General features: G+C 36.8%; 1 long non-coding RNA gene across 50 annotated transcripts in view; it reads left to right on the top strand.

The window, feature by feature from the left end:
• The window catches only part of LOC107148511, a 108,203-nt gene that overhangs the window by 66,350 nt on the left and 18,152 nt on the right, over positions 1 to 23,701 (top strand). For 35 of the 50 annotated variants that reach the window (XR_007342905.1, XR_007342882.1, XR_007342884.1 and 32 more), the window contains 2 exons: positions 1,859 to 1,942; positions 6,107 to 6,234. The exons of 4 other annotated variants lie outside the window; for them this stretch is intronic. This is a non-coding gene — a long non-coding RNA (uncharacterized LOC107148511). Of the gene's footprint in view, positions 1 to 1,858; positions 1,943 to 4,617; positions 4,822 to 6,106; positions 6,235 to 23,701 lie in introns of all 50 variants that reach the window. 11 more of the 50 variants (XR_007342910.1, XR_007342909.1, XR_007342885.1 and 8 more) reach the window with 7 other exon arrangements.

Raw genomic sequence — 23,701 nt, 5'->3', positions numbered from 1 at the left:
GGGGAGGGGGAGGGGGGGCAGGGAATGGGCAGGCGCCTTCTCCTACGTGCACATGGAAATGTCAGGAACTTCTGAAGTCTGCCTGACACTGTTACCAATGTCTATGAGCCTTCTGGAGGCTGTTAATGTATTTCAGAAAGAGAACATGGTCTAATGTTTAGAGGAAGTTTTCAAGGCCTTTTACTGTAAAGTTATTCATTAAACACCCTTTTCCCAGAGTGACTCTCACGTGCTCAGCCATGCAGATTGTGTTCAACTTTAGGCTCCAAGAAGTATTTTTTTAAAAAATCCATTTCAGTGGTTATTACTTGGAAACACACGAAAAAAAAAAAAAAACACGACTTCCATTAAAATGCAACTCATGATTTAAGGAGTTGAAGCTATGACTGAAATAACTGAATTACTCCAAAGTGCCATGATACAAGTAGAGCCTTTTTCAGAATATTTGATCTTTTAGGGATCGTGTTTTGGTTCTTTTTTGAATGGCTCGAAGGATTAATCCAGCCCCTGACAACAGAGTGGGTTAATATTTTCTTTGCTGTTGTGTGCTAAAATTCCTCCTATGACACTTTACTCCAAACACCATCAAGTTCTTAAGTGAAAAAGTCCTGAGGGAGCAAAAGCCGATCTTGCTGATAATCATTATCTGCTAGACTATATTAAAATTGCATTAGCTCTACCTTGTCCTCTAAAATTGAAACTGTTATAAAGGTACTGTAGACATAGCTTCTAATTTAGAAAATAATTTGCTTTCACTGATTTCTGAGCCCAGAAAAAATATTTCAGTTGAATAAATTTCTATCCAGATTAGTTAGTTCTGATTTTAAATCAGTTCCATTCATGGATCTCATCTCAGCCTGCTGATGTTTCACACTCTCTTTTAGAAATGACACATGCAAGGATTTTCCTGTGTTGGCAATTCAGGGCATGCCATTTGATATTTATTTTGCCACACTACTTAAGTTGTGGAGCCCCATGATTATACTGAACAGAGTTGCCTTGGTAATCCTGCATAGAATTGGCAGCTTTCAGGGAGATTGGCAGAAGGAAGTAGGGTATTTGGTCTGTCTGTCTGTCTACCTACCTACGTAGCTGTTATTCAACCATTAACTTCTCCATTAGACCAGCAATCATTTTGGAGGACAGACTTTTTTTTTATAAGATCTAGTAAGTCAGAAAATCCACTTTTTAATACTAAGGAATTAAAAATTCTCAAATAAAATTTGAAACACACAATTGCCATATACATATTCTTGTAATATAATAGAATTAGAGGATAAAGGTGGAGTCCTCCTTGCCTCCACCTCCAGTTCCAGTTGTTTTCTCCACCTCCCTGATGTCAAAAGTGCGCGCTCACCAGTCAGTTTCCCATCCAAAGGAATCTCTAAAACAAATATCATAATGCACATATCATAATGCACGTATCATAATGCACGTATCATAGTGCACTTGCTATTTTCATTCAACAGTGTCTTGGAAATTTTATCTACTTGGTAGAAACAGGTATAATTCATTCTTTCTAAGTGCATTAAGAATTTCCTATGGAATGGTTAGATCAGTACTCCCTGAGTTATTCCAATATAATGTACACCTAGGGTTTTTGCATCTTGTAGCTATTCGTAAATAGCATTGTAGTGAATACCTTTTTACATATTTTCTTTAGTGATTCTCATAACAGAAATAGTACTCATAAGTAGCTCTCTAGCATAAGTACTTAAAGTGGAATTGTAGATCATAAGTATACATATTTTATGTCTTATTAATTACTTCCAAATTACCTAGAACTTTTAGTCTTACATGGGAATTACACCATAATTTCTGATGCAAGTTTTTAACTCTTCTTAAATCTACATTTCAGTGTATCTCCTCTCATTCTCTGTTAATAACTGCCTCTGCTTCTCCAAGAAGATGAAGGCCATCCTTGGGTATCCCTTCCTCTAGGGTAAGCTGGGTCAGGCAACCTAACCACTGGGGGCCTAGCCAGATGTTTAGAAATTGGGCTGCTCAGAGTCATCAAGGTGGCCTCATTCAGAGGTTGGGGAACATAAGGTCAAAAAAATAGAACAAAACAAAACTTATTCATCCTTTGAGCATGCATCAATAAATTAATGACACACATCCACTTCAATCATAATATGACTGTCCAGATTCAAATAATATTTTCAGCCAGATTTATGTATTTTTATTATATTCTTTTCTTGGGCTAGCTATAATTGATATGATTGGACCAAGTATAATTAAATAAAGTTCAAGCAGATTCCAAGATGTATTTTTGATTCTACCCTCTAAAGCAATGGGAGAATGTCGTCAAATTGAAGGTATGTTAAAACATTGTGCTACAGTTAGAGCTTGGTTCACCTCTGTTGTAATCACATGATGACCATGGAAGCCAAGCAAGTAACTCAGGACCTTCGAGTGGTAGAGGCACCACATACAGATTAATAACATATTTAAACTATGTTCTGTGTAGTAATTCAAAGATAAAAACATTTTTTGAGTATATTAGTAGGACATGTACCTTCAGCTTTTTTTTTATTATTAGTAGTGGGCCTTGAACCCAATAGTCTCTCCCACTGGGCTACACTCCCAGCCCCCTTTATTTTCTTTTTTGGGGACAGAGTCTCAGTAAGTTGACCAGGCTGACCTCAAATTTGTGGTCCTTCTATCTCAGCCTCCTGAGTTGCTAGATTACAGGCAGTCCCCACCACACCCGGCTTGTCTTCCAGCTAATTTTTAAGATAAAAAGGATTGGTTTTATACCATTTTTCTTTCCTATCTGTTCCCCTCATGACTAATGGTACACACTTACAAATAGCTTAATGGAAGTTAGCAATGTGACAGCTAGGACCTTTGTTTAAGGGTAACTCTCAAATATGGAGGATTGAATCTCTAGAATCTCTAAAATTAGATTTTAAAACTTATCTCTAATAATGAAAAATTGGAAGCCAACTACATATCCAAGAATTGTAGGTTGATTACAACCATAACCTATCAATATTGAAATATTATATGGTGATTAAAAATAATTGTCTACACCATTCCATCCAGCAGCCACAGTTCTCAGAATATATTCTTAGAAATAAAAGCACACAGCATTATGCTTGATGATTGAAAAATTAAAAATACAATTTTCCAACTAAAGAGACTTCCCATCAGTAGGATACATAGTAGGAAAAAAGTGGGGCATATTCACAACATGGAACACTCTGAAGTTATTTCAAAGAATGAATTATTCCAATGAATCACATGGAAAGATTTCTGAATCTCATTGTCAAAGAAGAAAAGACAGAAAAGTAAGACACAGAAGATCAGCATGTGCTTATTAGATCCCATTATTATATAAAAATGATACTTAAACATCCAATAAGCACATATTTGTTTTATATTATATAAGATTAGATTTGAAAAGTATTAAAGGAAAATACTAGGATGGTAATTTGGCTTAGCAGAAGACTATGGTGGGATGCATGGAGAATGATGAGTATGAGGAAATAAAGATGTGAGAGAAAAGGGAACCCCCCACAAAATGCTATGAAGCCTGCAACAATATTGAAGAATGTTTTTGATGTAATCTTAAGGAATGTTAAAGGGCAAATTTATATGAAAAAAGCAAATTCTATGTATAGTGATCGTGAACTTGACAGGGTGGCTGGTTTGGAAGTAATTTTATATTTCTTTAACTTTTATTTTAATATGATAAGAATGAGAAGATATTAAAATCCAAAGCATTGCTCTTGCTGTTTTGCTCCTGGATGCACAATGAGACTTAGAAGAATTCCTTCTTTCCTACTCCCAGAAAGGTGGCTGGAAGGATTCTCTTGAATTGGTAAAGAGCTCACACTATTCTTGCAAGCCCTGACCCCAAGATAGGCAAACTTATAAACAACCCCAATTGCCCATGAAGTGACTGGTTTAAACAAACTTGAAAGAGGACCTGAGGTCATCACAGCTTCCCTCACTACTGGAAACATATCCAGGTGTCCTGACCTTGAGAGACTAATGATCTTGTGAGGGGGCCCAGAAAATTGGCAGATAGGACTGCCAAAGTTCTTCACCCACCTTAGGGTGAACTTAGGGATACAAATGTGGTGTTTCACTTACAAAGATANGATATTAGGGCTCTATCTGAAGTGTGAGGAGTAAAGATTTGTTCCCAGGGTGTAGGCTCCCTATTTACCTCTCTTATTGTTTCTTTTGCTGAGAAAAAACTTTTTAGTTTGAGTAAGTCCCATTTGTTGATTCTAGTTATTAACTTTACTTACAAAGATATTTTAAAGGTAAATTTTGAAAACACTTGAAATACCTGCCCATGAATTAGATGTTGAGCCTCAACAGAATTGAGGAGGTATTTATAAATGAATAGTTTGTTATTCTTTATCAGAGGATGTGGAAATCTAGAACATTGGATGAGGAATGAAGTTGGAGATAGAAACAGGGCTCTTACATTCCTCATTGGTTCACCAAGAGTGGCTCTTGACACTCTAACTTATTTCTTTCTAAGATGAATATATGTTAGGAGAAGGACGTGGTAAACCAATCTTTTTTTTTTTTTTATCTGTAAGGTGTAAAGGAAATCATATGGGGATTGATCTTATTGAAATGCAGTTTCTAATTTAGTAGGTCTGAATTGAGTCTGAGACTGCATTCCTGAAAGGCTCCCAGGTGATGCAGACACTGCTGGCCCATGGACTATACTTTCGGCAGCAAGGTTTTACACCTGGGCACAATACAGCTTGTTAAAAACCAGATGCTGGTGCTCTATACTCAAAGTTTCTGACTGAATGATTGCAAGACTCCTCCCCCCCTTTTAAAGCATCCAAGGTAATTTTATTGCACAATTCCATAAGAAATCGCAGAATTCATATTCAAAATTGCACAACTGATTATGATATCATTTTTATACTTGATGTGTAGGGTTATATTTGTCACTGCTTGGCTCTTTCCTCAATCCTAGATAAAATAAATTACTTCCACCTCTGTACAACTTCTTTACTTGTACACTTGCATATTTCATATTCTATTATTACAGGCCTTAATTCCTTGTACCAGGCTCTCTCCCTCATCAGTACACTCTTAGTGAACTTTATGTGCTTGGTTACTTCTTTTTTGAATGGGAATAAGCATTCACTTGTTCTGTATTTCTGACTTCAGGTTCTCCTCTGGTTAATAGACATGAAAATACTTTGCCTACTTTGGTGGAGATCAAATAGGAAATGATTTTTTTAAAAAAAATTTTAGCTGTAGATGGACACAATATCTTTAATTAATTAATTAATTAATTATTTGTATGTGGTGCTGAGGATCAAACCCATGAATGTAAGGCAAATGCTCTACCACTGAGCCACAACCCCAGCCCTTAAATAGGAAATGATTTGAAAGAATGTCCAGAAACTGACATTGTTAATCAGTTACTCTAAGTTCTAGTCTATTCCTTGTCAAATTTGACATGACCTTAGACAAGTCATCTGAAGTCTCTGGTTCTCTCTTACACTAATAGCAAAGGAGTTTTAAAAAGTAGTATGTGTGAAAAAATACTTAGGAGAGTTTTATTATCAGCAGTAGGAAAATATATTCTTTTTCATCTAGTTAAATTAATATTCAAAACTAATTGAACATTAATTACATGTTATTAATTTTTTCCATGGATTCTCCCATTAGCAATGTGTCTTACATTAGAGGGCTCTAATATGTAAGCATTGCTCACTGGTCAATGATTTTTCACCTAATCCATATGCTAAATTTTTATTCTCCTGCATGATTCCAGTTGGAGATTGATCATATTTTTTTTCCCCTGAGGCACGTGGGAATGTCTAGCTTTTAGCTTATACAAGGCCATTGTGAAAGTAGAGTCCCATTAGCACTCTTTGTTTGTGCCTTGCTAGAAATTCAACGTTGCATACTTGTTTGTTTTGGGCTGGAGAAAGAAGCCAAAGATTGCATGTTGACATTGCCTGCTACTTCTAGGGCCACTTTATCCCATAGGGCTGTGAAATCAGCCTTCCTATTGTGTCATTCTTTTTCATTTGTGCATTCTTTGCTTGAATATTCTTTTCTATAGTAAACTACTGAAAGAAGAAATAAAGATAACTTTTTTTTAACTATCTAGATGAAGACATCTACTGGAAAAGTTCAGCTGACAGCATTTAAATGTAAACCCTGAAAATCCCAGGTTAATGGACCCTTGAACCAGAAAAAGGTGAATTGGAAACGGTGAAGGCGACTGAGATGAGGAAGGTTAGAAACATGGGCCTATAGCCAATGGCCTGGGCTCTCTTATGGCTCTCTTGTCTTCTATCTGGAGATTCTTATGTAAGTTAGCTACCTCCCAAGCCTCAGCTTACTTTTCTGTGCAAAATGGGATAAAGGAGTCAGTTTGTTCTGCCAGAATCTATACTTGGCAGGAGCACAGATCTTTGTTCTTCTCACCAATGTACTACAAATGCCTACAACAGTTCCTGGCACACAGTAGGTACTCAGTTGGTCTTTGTTGAATGAGCAGAATGACTGAAAATATATGTCTTTCTCTAACCCCTTGAATGTCTCTTTACCTGCTTTCTATGAAGTGTGCTATTTCAGAGGAATGTTCTTATTGTTCTTTAATAGTAAATGGCCCCAGAATTTTGTTTACCAAGCAAGGAAAAAAATAACTAATGGCACTGTTAAAAGTCTAAATACTTCTGTGGACTGTCACATCATCTCTAATGTTTATTGGCTTGAACTGAAGTAGACGCAACAATTCAAAGCTTCCACCAAATTTAGTCTTTTTTTTTACCCCTTTCACTGTTTGCAAAACAAGATATTTTATGGATGTAATTTATACATTGAATAGAAGAGAACTATTCCCAATATTATCTTTATCTTCTCCACATAAATAACAAACAACTCCAGTAATCAAAATTTACTACAATTGTAATAGATTTTGGCAGAGTTTATATATTGTATGTGATACTAACATAATGCTGACTTCCAGGGATAGGGGCCAGGATTTCTAGTTTGGCTTTGTTAAGTGGAGGAAAAAAAAATTCACTACTGTATTCTTAGTTTTTACTGCATTCAAGAGATTAATTCCCGTAAATAAAATTGTTTATACCAGATTCTAATCAGAAAGTTGAAATTATCTGTGGCAATGTACCACTAAAAACTTGTATACTATGAAAATATTTCAATAATTAATGCATGCTCCATCTAGAGTAATTGATAGTGAGGTCATAAACGTAATGGGCCATCTGTGTTTGATTTGTACATGAAAATGCTTAAAGGGATAGGCAGGTAATTTAAGCTTCATGGGCAAGGAAGATTTGTTCCAACTTCTCCAAGTAGCAGAGATGTTTATTAGATTTTCCCTTCGTTTTTCTTAAAGTCTTTTCCAGATCTTTTCTTGAGCTCTGCACTTATTGTTTCTCATTCTAATGCAATAATCCCTTTTAGAGTTTTTCAGCATACATTGTTCTCTTAGTTATCCTCAAATAATAATACCTGGCTCTTTTCGTCATTTCCATGGCAACTTAAAAGCCAGATGTCCGACTAAAAATATTAGGGGCTCACATAATGCTATGATTTTATTTATTCTACTCTGTTGGATGGCTTCAAAAGTGTCTTTATTTTTTGGCTTTCTGTTGGTAAACAATTAACCCACCCTGCTTGTATCTGTTAATGCACATTAGCAACGAAAACTTTAGTGAGAGTTTCGTAGCTTACCTCATTGAGAGTGGACCATAATCTCCTTATTTCTGGATATAATATGGTAGTGGTAGACATCCAAGAAAGTTTTAGAATTTTCTGTGTAAGAAAACCAGAGAGTTCTCAATGATTGCCTGAAACAATGTCTCATCACCAGACCCCAAAACCTGTGTAAGAACACATATTCATCTATAATTTACTGAGTGTTTATCACCTGCAAGGCTCCGTACTAGGCACTGAATATGTAATGACCTGAACCAACAGGGTCTTTTGTCTTCCTTGATCTCCTGTTCTAGCAAATGCAGTTTCCTCCCTGCATAAACTCTACAACTGGAAGATTCAATGAACAATATTCCCTGACACATCCCTTCTAGACCTGCATCTCTTCCTGCTTTATTTGTTTTGGGAAAATATGCCACCATCCTTCTATCCGGTTTCCCAAGGCAATCCAGGGTTACCCTACTCTGTCCCCTTCTTCTTTCTCCTTCATCAAAGCAATGCACAGGTTCTGTCAGAGCTAACTGCTCTTTATTGCCCCACTCTCCATCCTTCTCTCCATCCCTATCACAGCCTTAATGCTTAGTAATTTTTTCCCCTGTTAAGCTGCAATAGATCCAGTATCACTGCCTTATGAATCTGTTCCCCATACTGCCGCCTGAGTGATATTTTAAGCATTAAAATGCTAGAGGGATTATGTCATTTCTCTGTAAAAAGTCTTTATTATAAGGATTCTATAATTGCCTTGGAAACAAAACCCAAACTTAACATAGTATGTACATGGAAGACCTTTGATAAGAGGGCCTGGGCCTAACTTTTTACAATGCCAATTCTTTCCACGTACCCTGCTATCTGGTTATAAGGATATAAAAAAATGATATCACCTTTGATGCAAATCTTGTAACTAGCCTTTTCCACTGAACATATCATTAAATATATCCACATCACCGGACCTATTTAGGTTTACATGCTTGAATAAGAAGCTATTGTTTGTCAAGAAGTCATGTTGCATGCTACGAATTTGCTGATATACTGCTTTTAAAAAATTCAAATATATAGACAACTGACAATAATGTATAAATGCATCAAGTTAGCACAACTCTTTGTTTAAAGAAAATGGATGTGTGTCTTGTAAGCAGGTCAGTTCCATGTTTAATAAGAGAAATAGGTGGTCAAGTTTGGAAAGTGAGATGAAGATTTTGAAATTATTTGGTATAAAAGAATGACACTGTGCTTTCGAGATTAATTGCTAGACATTTGATTCCCAACCTTCTGCTGGGGATGGTCATAATTCCCCAAGCTCTTGACTGTAGGTGAGACACCTGGAGCTATGCTTTGGCATATTGTGGGCCTGGGGAGAGTTGGTACCCATTCAATTAGCTAAAAGAACTAACAGCTCAGAACATGAGAATGGTAAAGGTGGGCAGTGTGGGGGAGTGGAACATATAATGGGACATAAACTTCCATACCTGTTGCCACTGTTGAATTTCCCCATGCCCCAAACCAAACACGTGGCTTGCACAAGCCAATAACTTGGTCTTTAAGCAAGATCACAGTTCTGCTAATGGGATTGTGCCAGGGGAGAGAAATCCAAAAGTCTTGGACAAATGACTCATGATTGAGGTAGAACAAAAAGAGAGAGAGAAAGATTAACCTGAAACTAATAAGCATTCTCAAAGATGTATCATTGAGATACCATGAAGATCTTTGGACCCTAAAGTCATGATTTCTGAATTAAAATATTCATTAGATGAATAAAACAACAGTGTAATTTATACTGGCAATTGAATTAGAGATCTGGAAAATGAAATAAATCGAAGCACAACATGCCACAAAGACAAAAGCACATGGGTACAAAGATATGAGATGAAAAGCACACAGTTAGGAAATTTGACCTACAAATACTGAGTCATCCAGAAGCAAAAAAGAAAAAGATGGAGATATGATTACCAAACTCAAAGTGAAAGAACATTTCCCTGAACTAAAGATGTTTTGTGATTACAAGAATCAAGTATAAAAGACAAAAAAAAAAAGAAAAGAAAACAAATAAACTAATTCAAACAAAAATATACAATTTGACATATTCTCATTAAATTCCTGAATATTTAGCATAGGTGACTCTGTGGAGTCCTTCCTGGATGCCCCTTTTGGACTGGAGCACTCTAACCCCCACCCGCTGCCCTCCATATCCAATGACTCATTGATGTGGGTATGCCAAGGATCATTCGTCTTTTCTCAATTTGTTAATTCAGACCCAGCTCCCACAAGATCAGGAGCAACCTCTGCTAAAGCTACTTCACACCCCAGCTCCTTCCTTTGGTCAGTCCTGCTTCTTCATTCCTCAAGGGCACTATTCCCAGGAGCGTGCCTCAGTATAATGCCTGCTCACAGATCCCCATCCCAGGGAACCTGATCAATGACTCTAAATACCCAGAAAAGAAAAAACAAAATGAATAAAATTTCCACAATCCAAATACTAAGCACAATACTTCCTCCCTAAACCTCTAAAGCTCATGATAATTTCTGATTGAGACATTAGATTAGTTAAGTATATAGAAGATTGGACTAGCATTACACTTGTCTACAATTGAAAGTTATAACATAGTGAAATTAAGTGTATAGAGATACATGCCTACTAAAAGCTAAGGATGGTGAAATAAAATCTACTGTGAGAAAAGAGACCAAAGAAGCATCTGATCAGTAAAATATTATTTATTTTTTTCAAAAATATTTTCATGAAAATTCACATTGTATACTCCTCATATTGTCTTCCTGCTGGAAATGCTAGATAAACTTTGTAGATGGATTTTTTTAAACCTATACTGACATTTAACAGGGAGTTATGCATTCATGTCTTGTAATAACCAATCTATTTTATTCTTCTATCTCATATTTAATTTCTATTTTTTCCTTCCTTCCTTCCTACCTTACCTTTCTTTCTATCTTTCTTTCTTTCTTTCTTCCTTTCCTTTCCTTTCTTTTCTTTTCTTTCTTTCTTCTTGACCGAGTTAATTTTCTCTTCGTTCTTTTACTCTCTCTGATAATCTGAAAAGTTTTTTTTTTGTTTGTTTGTTTGCCCTCCCTCTGTAACTGTTGAAATTATGGATATCTTACTCCTCTTGTCAGTGGCATTATTATGATTTCCTCCTACCGTGATGTCTGGTTTCCCTACTCCCTGCATTTCTTACAACTCTCACAGCTCTTAATTCTGATAATATGGTTAAATGAAGTGGAGCTCTCAAGACCTAAAGAAGTGAAACAAGAGGTCATGATAATGATGTAAGTGAGAATTTGTAATATTACAAGGAGTATGCATTATTATTGGTGCAGAAATAGCGATATGTTGGAGTTAAGTTTTTTTTTGGGGGGGTTAAGTTTTATAGTCTACATTTTTTTTTCATCATAGCTCAGTAAAACTAGAGCCTGGCATAAAAAAAAAAATTGAGAAGGTATTTTTAAAATTAAGAAGCACTTTCTAAAATGATTCTCTGATCAAAGAGGAAAACTAAGATACAAACAACCTAGACTAAAATGTTATATACTTTTATAATATCATGTTATATAAGAAATTATCTTATATAAGCAATCCCAAGATATAGGCTCTCTATTCACCTCACAGATTGTTTCTTTTGCTGAGAAGAAGTTTTTTAGTTTGAGTCCATCCCATTTATTGATTCTTGGTTTAAATTCTTGTGCTATAGGAGTCTTATTAAGGAAGTTGGAGCCTAATCCCACATGATGGAGATTAGGGCCTACTTTTTCTTCTATTAGACGCATATTCTCTGGTTTAATTCGTAGGTCCTTTGAGTTGAGTTTTGTGCATGGTGAGAGATAGTGGCTTAATTTCATTTTGTTGCATAGGGATTTCCAGTTTTCCCAGCACCATTTGTTGAAGAGGCTATCTTTTCTCCAGTGCATGTTTTTGGTGCCTTTGTCCAATATAAGATAATCGTAATTTTGTGGGTTAGTCTCTGTGTCCTCTATTCTGTACCACTAATCTACCAGTCTGTTTTGGTGCCAATACCATGCTGTTTTTGTTACTATTGCTCTGTAGTACAGTTTAAGGTCTGGTATTGTGATGTCACCTGCTTCACTCTTCCTGTTAAGGATTACTTTAGCTATTCTGGGTCTCTTATTTTTCCAGATGAATTTCATTGGGCTTTCAGAATTGCATTAAATCTGTATAGTGCTTTTGGTAGTATGGTCATTTTGATAATATTAATTCTGCCTATCCAAGAGCAAGGTAGGTCTTTCCATCTTCTAAGGTCTTCTTTGATTTTTTTAAGGGTTCTGTAGTTTTCATTGTATAGATCTTTCACCTCTTTCGTTAAGTTGATTCCCAGGTATTTTATTTTTTTGAGGCTATTGTAAATGGGGTAGTTTTCCTCATTTCCTTCTCAGAGGATTTGTCACTGATATACAGAAATGCCTTTGATTTATGGGTGTTGATTTTGTAACCTGATACTTTGCTGAATTCATTTACTAATTCTAGAAGTTTCCTGGTTGAGCTTTTTGGGTCTTCTAGGTATAGAATCATGTCGTCAGTAAATAGTGCTAATTTAAGTTCTTCTTTTCCTATACATATCCCTTTAATTTATTTTGTTTGTCTAATTTCTCTGGCCAGTGTTTCAAGAACAATTTGTGAGGTGAATAGAGAGCCTACATCTTGGGAGCAAATTTTTACCCCTTACACATCAGATAGAGCTCTAATCTTTAGGGTATATAAAGAACTGAAAAAGCTAAACACCCCCCCCCCCCAAAAAAAAAAAAAAAAACAAATAACCCAATCAATAAATGGGCCAATGACATGAACAAACACTTCTCAGAAGAGGATATTCAATCAATCAACAAATATATGAAAAAAATGTTCCCATCTCTAACAATTAGAGAAATGCAAATCAAAACTACTCTAAGATACCATCTCACTCCAGTCAGAGTGGCAGCTATTATGAAGACAAACAACAATAAGTGTTGGCAAGGATGGGGGAAAAAGCCACAATCATACATTGCTGGTGGGTCTGCAAATTGGTGCAGCCAATATGGAAAGCAGTATGGAGATTCCTTGGAAAACTTGGAATGGAACCACCATTTGACCCAGCTATCCCTCTCCTCAGACTATACCCAAAGGACTTAAAAACAGCATACTACAGGGAAACAGCCACATCAATGTTTATAGCTATTGTGAATTACAATAGCTAAACTGTGGAACCAACCTAAATGCCCTTAAGTAGATGAATGACTTAAAAAATGTGGCATATATACACAATGGAATTTTACTCAGCAATAAAAGAGAATGAAATTATGGCATTTGCAGGTAAATGGATGCAGTTGGAGAAGATGATGCTGAGTGAAGTTAGCCAATCCCAAAAAAACAAATGGTGAATGTTTTCTCTGATATAAGGAGGCTGACTCATAGTGGGGTAGGGAGAGGGAGCATGAGAGGAATAAACGAACTGTAGATAGGGCAGAGGGGTGGGAGGGTAAGGTAAGGGTGCAGGGGGTTAGCAATGATGGTGGAATGTGATGGACATCATTATCCAAAGTACATGTGTGAAGACATGAATTGGTGTGAACATTCTTTATATAGAGAGATATGGAAAATTGTGTTCTATATGTGTAATAAGAATTGTGATATATTCTACTGTCATGTATTTAAAAAATAAAAGCAACTAAAACAACAACAACAACAAAATAAATTATATTATATAAACAATCCAAGCAGACTTCTTACACAGAAAAGTTACAACCTTAAGTTATCTTATAGTTAAAAAAAATAAGATTTGAAAATAAGTTTTAAAATTCTCAAACTCAAAAGTAGCAAAATAAAATAGGAATACAGAAGAAGAAAATTAATAAAGATAAAAGCTAAAACTAGAAAACAAACATAAAAAGAAGTCAATGAAATCAAATTTAGTTTCTTTGAAAATTTTGATGAGCTAAATACACCCTGTCAAGCCTGAATAGGGACAGAGATGGTAAAATAAATACAGCATTATAAAATAAACATAACCACAGATATGGAGAAAATAGGAAAGCTTGCCAGTGGATATGACAGGCAATGGTATATAATTAAGCATGAAATCGTAGATAATGGGTGATTTCCTACTACAAATACAAACTCTTAAAATTAACTCAAGAAAAAAGAGATGGGAAACATGAATAGATCAAGTGCTGTAGAGGAGACGGGAAGCAAAAGAATTCTCATTGAAAAAAGCACCAGGCCAAGGTAGTTTTATAGATGATATAGTATATAAAAAATTAACTCCAGCATTATATAAATTTTACTTGAACACAAAAAAGGAAGATATTAAAGTTGTTTGGTGAATATAGTTCCTAAGTACAGTACACAATTTGAATATCAGTTCCAATAACTAAAGACAAAATGCAATTATGCAGTGCTCAACAACACAGTTGTCAGTGATGGGCCACCTGTACAATGGGGTTCCAATGAGAGGACAATGGTGCTGATGATTCGTATGGTTTGGTGATACAGCTGTCCTTACTCTGTAGGGCAATGCACTACTGACACGTTTGTGGTCATGCTGATGTAAATAGAATTTTGCTACTAATTGTTTAAAAGTGTAGGACATACGATTATGCACAGGACATAATGCTTGATATTGAAACTAAATGACTATGTTATTGGTTCATGTTTTTACTAGACTATACTTTTTGTCATTATTTTACAGTGTACTACTGCTGTTTATAAAAATGTACTGCATCTCTTGATTGCATCAAAGGCCATTTCACCTGATTGACCTATACCATCTAGATCTGTGTACCATCTACACTCTGTGATGTTCACAGGACAGAATCACCTAACAAGGCCTTTCTTAGAACATACCCTGTCCTTAAGCTGTGAAACACTGTCTTCATGAATTAAACTCATCAGTGTATCAAAAGCATAGAGCATAACTAGTAGAAAAGGTTTGTTACCAGAAAACAAGAATGTATCTCAATCATTAGAAACTCATACAAATTAATTAATATGTATAACTAATTGGGAAGGCTTTCAGTTGGTTAGAATGGCATGATGGTGGTCAACTGATTCTTCGACTCTGTTTTCCAGTAGGTAGAAAATTGCAGGCAAAGCAAAGGTAGAGGGTGGACATTGGGGGCAAAAGAGATAGAGTCCTTTAGCCTTAGGAAAATGCATCGGCTATTTGTTCTTTTTTATTTAATTTGTAGGATGCCTGTTGAAGAGATACAGTTAAATAAATGTGACAAATATTTAAAGAGTAATAAATAGAGAATCTGTGATGAGTACCTACTACGCTCTACACTCTTGGCTAGGTGCCATTTAATGGTTTAATCAGATCTGGGTTAATATGTGGAGCACTCACGTGCACGCTCATATCAATAGAATCCCTTCTAGCAGCATTCATTGATTAAGGCACAAAACCCAACACATCATTTTAAAGGAACTTATGTAGGCATGGGCATCAAACATGATTACTGAAATTGATTGCAAATGAGCACTTCAAATACTGACAGATTTCATTCATGAGACAAGAGATAAGGCAATTTGAACTGATGCATGAGTTCAGTGATCTTGACATTGCTTTATAAGCACACTAGAATGCTTTTGTGGGTTGTAACCTAAGAGGTACAAATACCTACACTGAAAAGACATCCACTCTCACCTGAATTTCTGAGGCTGCCTGAAGAGGGTACAACTTTGCTGGTTATGCCATCTCTGAGCAAAGACTCTTATAAGCTCTCAGTATCAGAGCAGATACTTCCTTTCCTAGCCAGCATAGCTCAATCTGGAGTTCTTTGGAATCTTGGGGAGGGAAGCAAGCTGTTCCAAGAGGCAGGAGGAGACCTTTGGACATCTTTGTGTCACAAAGCATCCTCCATCTTCCTCCAGGGACACTCTCTGGTTCATTTGCCTTTGGCATAGCATGAGAGTTGCTTTCAGGTTTTCTTCCTTCTGTTTGCCTGGAGAAAGGAGATTCTCTAGTACAGTTATGGGGTCTTGAAAACGTGATGCCTTCCTATGGGGAGGGATGCAATCTTTCTTGCACTGCAGAAAAGGAGCAGAGCAGAGCTCTGGCTAAAAGATGTTGCTAAGGAAATTTAAACAAAGCAAACTCTGGACACCTCAGATGCAAGACTTTGTTACTTAACAAGTTGGAGTAATGGCTATAAGGTCAGTGACTGTAAGTCTATCCTATAAACAAGGATTATAAGATTTAAACAGGGGCTTTACCTCACAACAGTGATGTCAGCAGCCAATGGCGACAGCTACCCTGCCTTTCTTTTTCATCCTTAAAGTGACAGTATCCAACTTTCCACTCTGCATCTATCATAAAGACACATTGATTTCCTTTGTGGAGAAACACATATTTCTTTTCTCCTGCTAAAAAGATAAATCTGACAGATTTTAATCAAATGTAGTTGTTCACAACTACAGAAATGCACAAAGTGCTGCATATAAAAACAAAAATACAATGGCTTCTAAAGAAGAAGGAGTTTTTGTGGCCAGGTTTATTTGTAGACAACATGTGTATCTGCATGTGTGCATCCCCAGGAGCATATTCAGAAGCACACTCAGGCACACACACACTCAGGGTGCACTGAGGCCTGAGATTCCATTATTGTAATGTTCTCCATGATACTGTACTTGCATCCAGTGACATCAGCAAATGTTGGCTTAATTAATATTTCTGCCAAAACTGGATGTTCTGGATTCTTTGTTGAACCTGAGATTCTGTAATATTAGGGCTTGGTCTTTAAAATGAAGTCTTTCCCAAGATGAAACTTGGCTTTCAGAGAAAGCATCATGTGAGATAGAATATTGAACATGAAGAATCATCATGTCCCTTATCCAACACGCTCTCATAACTATGATTTTGTTTCGTACTTGGCTATGATTTGGTCAAGTGTGTTAGAAAGCACTTGCATTATTTCATGGAGTGATTCTGAGTAGCTCTTGTTATTCTTTTCAACATGTCTAAGGAGAGCCAAGATGTTTTTCTTCTGAATTTAGATAGACATTTAAACTGATTTTTCTTAAGATGATATTAAAAGTCTGTGGCAGAGAGACTTAAAATCAACAAGGCTTGATGCTTTTTTACATCTCATTCATTGATGAGTTTGGTTCTTCTCATTATAGGTTGTGCATGAGCTGATTTTTGATGGGAATTTGTGAAATATTCAAGTCCTTTGCATGTTTTGTCTCCTCTTCTAGGTGTAGGTATGACTGACTGCATTTTTATTAGAGTGGAGGATCAGATGCCTCTGGTTCACAGCTTGTGTAAAATTTCCTGCCCAGATACCTCCAAAAAAGCCAACCTTATTTCAGCTAATTTTTTGAGGTAAAAAAATAATTCTCATCATGAGGGAAGAACAGCTATATTTTTTAATTGACCAATCCTTCCTTAAGTGGCTCATCTTTTCAAAATGTTTTTTTTTCATTTTATCCTCATAAATTTGAATATAATATTAAGTTATATGATTCAAGAAGAAGTGCATGCTAGAAAGAAAAGTATTGTGAGGAAAGTTATCTTAATACATGTGTAGAGACTTAATATATATATGCATATCTACCAGTTCATTTCAATGGGTAAAAACAGAGAACTCTTTTTTTTTTTAAATGTGAGTCTAAAAAGTACAAAGATCTTTTGTATGATAACATGCCCTCTGTGCAAATTGTGCAGTGCATTATTGAGTTAATTTTGATATTTACTTGGTTTTTGAGAATGAGCTCACAACTGTAATATTTGTCCTTAATCTTGGAGATATTTATTCTGAGAAGCACAGGGTAGGATATGGGAAAGAACTTAGTGTGACCAAATCAGAAGTTACCGCACCAGAACAGCATTAGAAGAGGTTGGTGTATTAATTTTAAGAGGAATAAATTAACCTCTTAGAGTAAAAAGTAAGAAAAGGAAGCCAATACGAGTGGGTGAGTTCATTCACCTGAATATTATGGTGTCTTCATTTAGCCCCAACCATGAAATTAGTGGTTAAAAATTATCTCAGGTTGGGGCTATGGCTCAGTGTTAGTGCATTTGCCTGGAATGTGTGAGGCACTGGGTTCGATTCTCAGCACCACATATAATTAAATAAAATAAAAGTCTATTAACAGCTAAAAAGTACTTTAAAAAAATTGTTTCAGTTTTCATCTTGTTCTGGTGTTATTTGACAATTTAACCCAAAATGCAAGACCTTGCTGACTCAGGAAATATATGATGCTTTCCTAAAAGAATATTTGTGATGCTCCAAACTATAGCTGCTAGAAGACATGAAGGCAAGCACAAAATATTATCTGGATCATGATTTATACATGCGGAACAGACAATAAACTCACCACACTCCTTTGCCCCCAAAGAAAGTGCTCCCAGCTAGCTATAACTTTAGAAAGTATTTTGAAGCAATAGTTCTCAAAGTTACAGAGTTTTTTCTTATTTACAAAAGAAGCAATTCATTTTGTAGGACATTTCAAACTGGCAAATGTCCAACAACAATTTTGACCAAAGCTGGGTGTAAAAGGTATTGCAAAACATAAAGCGAGAGAATATTTAGGAAAGATGGGAACAAAAAGGAAAATTATTCATCCTTCCATATGGCTTTTTAAAGCTATTTACAATTATGCACCGTTTATAGTAGTTTCTATAAAATTTTCTCCATTGAGAAGGCAGAAGACTGAATAAGTTTGTGAGTGCATCACAAAAGAAAGAGAAGGGATTCAGAACGACAATGGAATTTAGTTGATTGTTTGAGAATTCGCAGTGTGATAATGACACTGTTAACCAGGAGAACGGAGAATGTGATCTCATTTACTTTTCCAGAAAGGGATTTTTAAGAACTTAACTGAAAATTAAAGTTGCTAGTGACAGTGTGAAAAGTAAACAATAACAATCCTACCACAATTATGCATCTGATTGAAATAGGTACAATGTATCAGAAGTCTAAAAACTAGAGTTTCCTTCACTCTTTCCTGCATGGAAATGTGTGGGATAGAAAGGAGGAAGTATGGGATTTTGCAAGATGTATTTCCATAGCTTTATGTAAGGCACAATTTAGAACATGCATCATGCCACCAATTCTTATCCTGGACATCTTATGACTAAACTCTAAAAAGATTGCTAGTCATTTAGAGGCTAAACGTGATTCTTGGAGATTTCATAGTTCATCCCAGAGCAGACAAGTAAGGACTTTCTTACACAATTCCAACTAGGTATTGAGACATTTTATTCGCTGAATCATAGACATTCACTGACAAACTCACTCCTCCAACATCATCACCACTTGACAACTCCTCATCTTCTGTTTTAAAGAAGGTGAAATTTTCTTAACTTCCATTTTGGGGGTGGCTTTTCATTAGTCTTGAAGATAATCCTCGGGATGCTTTCAAAAGTCTCCATAGATCCCTAAAATTGGGGAGTCAAATTATGGCATTTCCTAACTTTGGGCATAGAATGACCCTCAGATTAGGTAATTAGCAGGTATTCAACCTCAGAGAGGTTACTAACACTTTTAAGACTTAATTTTATCACATAGAAAATAGAAGAGCAGTGTCTAGCTCACAGAGATGCATTGAAGGACCAGGGTAGAAAAGCTTACTAAATAGCAGTGAGCTAAAAGCAGGTGGAAAGAAGCTGGAGACAAGACTTTACCTGTAGCTTTTTTGACTGCTCTCTGTATCATTCTTAACCTTTGCTTTCTGCTGATCTTATCCACAGGACATGAATGTTTGCCAGATTCTTGTGATTGTTTCTCTCTCTCTCTCTCTCTCTCTCCTCTCTCTCTCTCTCTCTCTCTCTCTCTTTTTTTCCCCCAACGCATTCCCTGCTCATCTTGTTATCAATCATTCTGAATTTGGAACCTCAGAACTTTAAGAAATTAAATCTTCTCTGAAGAAGTGTGACATCTATGATACAAGAAGACATTCAGGCCTGTTCTATTTACTAAAATTCTGTCCCAAAGACCTGAAATAGTTCATCCCCTGTCCATAGCACCCAGCCTTCCTGAGGATTAGTCACTTGTCTGACTCACTATGTAGCTAGTAATTCAGAGATAATCATGTTACCAAGATGTCATTTAATCTGCATTTGGCATATCTCAAGTTTTCATCTTCATTAATTGAGCCATCAAAGTTTCCTTGGGCCTGACTGGTATTGGGCATAGCAGTGAGTCACCCGGGGAGGGGAGGGGGTGTTTGCAGTTTGCATGGGAGCCTCTGGTTTGCCAGATGGCAGATGTTAATCTTCCGGCTTCAGGGGTGTGAGGGGACTAAGCTTGCCTGGCTTCCAGCCAATGGGGCTCACTGTCCCCTCTGATATACAAGGATCTTGTGGCATGATCTGCTTTCTTTTGCCAGCAGACATGAAGGCATGGAGTTTGGGGGATGGATGCCTGTTGAAAGGAAGGAAAAGTTTTCTGGCTTTCTTACTAAAAGGATTCCTCACTGTTTGTACTTGCACCCTCTAGTCCACATCATTGAATCACAAGATCACCATGGATGGTAATGTGGTATAGCTCACAAGACTGTGAGCCAAAGAGTCAGAGAAACTGGTCCCTGAATCCTGACTCAAGCTCTTAACTAATGTTCTCATACTTTTCTGTTACTGTAACAAAATACCCAAAGTTGGGTACTGATCAAGAAAAGAGGTTTATTTAGCTCACAGTTTGGGAGGCCCAAAGTCTAAACGGTATAGTGCCAGCTCTAGTGAAAGCCCTCTGGCTGTGTCACCTGATGGCAGCTGGCATCATGGTAGTGTGAATGCTATGTGGTAAAGACCATATTGCCAGACATGAAATCAGAGTGAGGAACAGGGCCAGTCTCAATCTCCCATTCTTAACAGTCCACCACCTCCCCAAATTGCCACACTGAGGACCAAGCTCCCAATACTTCATTGTCCTTGGAAGTGTAGAATTTCATTCAACCCTTGGTTGACAGGTGCCAAACACATCCAAACCATAGGGACTAGCTATGAGAAATGAAGTGTACCATTTAACCTCTTCCAGCCTCAGTTTCTCCCATTCATATGATATGAACCTGATCCTGTCGCCATGGTATGTGCACCAAACTGGGAAGCCAGAGGAAGACCAACCGAATTCCACCAGCTGACTCTGCTGTTGGTGGGAGTCGAGCCCAGAGAAACTCTCAGACAGAGCTCCCAAGGGGCTGGATGGGGATATGTACCCTAGTGTCAGTGGGGTCTTGGGGATCCTAGTGACAGAGCCACACAATAATAGCACTCTTGCTTATGGTTGAAGGAGACAAATGGAAGTGGGGAGGCCATAAAGGGTAATAATGAAATGAAGGGCTTGGATAAACGGGTGGTGACAGCCTGCCGAGTTGACTCGGTGAGTGTGACTTCCTCAATGTCCTAAAAGAAAAAGTTCAAGAAAGCAGGGGGGGAAAGGGGGAGAATCTAATTCATAGTCATGCTGCGGGGGGTGGGGGGTGGGTGGGGGGGCTTCAGCATCGGGGCAGGAGGGCCTGTGGGATTGTGGAATGTGCTTTCTCTCTCTTTATCTTCAGGCAGGAAGAAATCTTAGGGAAAATGTGAGACTGGAATGAAACAGAATGGCCTGAGATATGCATTTGATCCTATCTAAACTCTCATCTCTCGGGGCTCCAGTTGCCTGAAGGCACTGCTCTCATTTTCCCCATTTCTCACTACAGACCCAATTTTTGTGGCTTTTTNNNCAATTTTTGTGGCTTGTTCACTGTGGAACTTGGAGAAGGTGTGGCACTTATTCTTGTTAAACCAGTTGAGAATTTCCTGGATTCCCAACCCTTTGGCCCTGCATAGAAGTGCAGCCACTCTTGCAATCAATGAGACCTTTGTATACAGCAGGGCAGGATATTCCTGTGTGAGAAAGGACCACAGGGGGACTCCTGCCAGTTTTCTAAAGTCTGAGAACAAAACATGTAATGGGGCACACTTTGCTGTAACTTTCAGTTAATTTATGGTTTTAAATCTGAACATGGATTTATTGGAATGATCTGATTGTCACCACTGATCATAAATTACCACCAAGTACAATGAAGCAGAAAAAGAAATAATTTCCCTCTTGAATGACATCATTCATATGAGTCTTGCCTTATTCAAATCTGGGTGTCAATTTCCTTTAAAGACAATGAATTAGACAGGCAAAAAGAAAGATCAGTCTGAAGAGGAGGGTTTGTCTATTATTTGCTTCTGTTTTTGGAAGTTAAATTCTTGAGATCACATTGAAGATAAAAATTAGCTGGACATCTCTGGCATAAGAGAGGCTATACCTATGTCATATTTACATTTATCACTACCATCTTCTTCTATGTATTTTCTTCCCTTCTACCTTTTTCTACTTCTTGGTTGGCTAATCAAGTGCCTAATCCATTTGAAGACAGTGATTGGTTCAGAGATGGGTATATAATCCAGGCTATGACAATCCAGGGTTTCTAACAGATACTGGTTGGATATAGAAAGAAGTGCACTCATTTCTAGAATAGCCATATATAAACCAATGACTGCTGGTGAAGGGAGCCTGACCAAGAAGGAAGTCATTGAAGAGAAAAATAAGAGGAGCAGGGAGCAGGAACAATAGTGAGATGGACAAGATGACTGTCCAAATGCCTATATCCAGCCACGCCTGAAACCTGTACTCTCTAGACTCTTTTCTTATGGGAGCTGATCTCTCTCTCTTTTTGGTGTAGCTAGAATGAATTGCCTTTTTGTCCCTCACAGACCCAAAGATTTCTAAGTGATTTGCAAAACAAAGATGCCAAATATTGCCACACTGGGGAACATGCTCTCATTTATCAAACATTTAGTACCAGCTTACTTTCTGGCAGAAAGAGCTTTTTCATAGCAAAATCCTATGACTCATTTGAACTATTTCAAATAAAGAGAACAAGTCTATGTGTTAGTTCAAGGCTATTTGCCATATTATTGGATATGTGAATAAGTTTGTATGAGTGTATGTGTGTGTGTACACGTGTGTGTATACATGTGCTTTCACTTCAATAACTAAATAGTCACTTGACCATATGTTGAAGCATCTGGATCATATGCTGCAACTAGATGGAAATTCACAAATTCTATGCCAACACTTTTATTTGTGACTACATTTGCATGAGGGAGTAAAGAACTTTAATGGCTTGGGCTAGAACTGGGGATGTGGCTCAGTGGTATGGTGTTTACTCTGCATGTACAAGGCACTGGGTTCAATTCCCAGTACTGCCAAAAAAAAAAAAATAATAATGACACAGTCTATGTTCTTTGTGACTTAGGGAAATTTGCATAGCTTCTCTGTGTTTTCAGTTTTTATTTGTAAAGTGGAGATAACAGTGTCTAACAGTGCAAGTAAAACCGAATACATGTAAAGTGCCTAGAATAGTGGCTGGCAGATAATAAAATTGCTCAGTAAGTAAGAGCTGTTGCTATTATTTGTGCTGTTATTAATGTCATTATTTTTATTATCAGGAAGGAAACTTCACCAGTAGTTTGAATAACTTTTATGCACATGGTGCTTTATTTACTGTTTACATAGTACTTTCACATTCACTCGCATCATCCAATTAGTGATTCTACCATGCCACACAATATTCATATCAAATTTTGAATAAATTAAAGTTAAAAAGAGCAATTATTTTTCCAAAGTTTTATATGATATTGGACCGCATTTGCTGAATCCAGTATCACGTCTGATTGACTGGGAAACACCAACATTTGTTTCTGTAGAAGAGTTTAAAAAATATATATATATATTAAAAAAATTAAAAAATATATATGTTTAGAAAATACATTACCATGTATATGGTAATATATATATATATATATATATATATATATATTACCATATATATATATATATAATATATAATATGTATGTATATATATGTGTGTATGTATATATATATATATATTGTTAGAGATTTAACTCAAGGGCACTTAACCACTCCCTAACCCTTTTAAAAATTTTATTTTAAGTCAGGGTCTCACTAAATTGCTGATGGTGGCCTCAAACTTGTAATCCTCCTGTGTTGCCTCTCGAGTTGCTGGGATTATAGGCATGTGCCAAA

This window comes from Marmota marmota, unplaced genomic scaffold (assembly GCF_001458135.2).
Source record: "Marmota marmota marmota unplaced genomic scaffold, marMar, whole genome shotgun sequence".
NCBI classification, from domain to species: Eukaryota; Metazoa; Chordata; class Mammalia; order Rodentia; family Sciuridae; genus Marmota; species Marmota marmota.
Note: the sequence above shows the minus strand (reverse complement) of the source record. Positions and strands in the feature narration are given on the sequence as shown.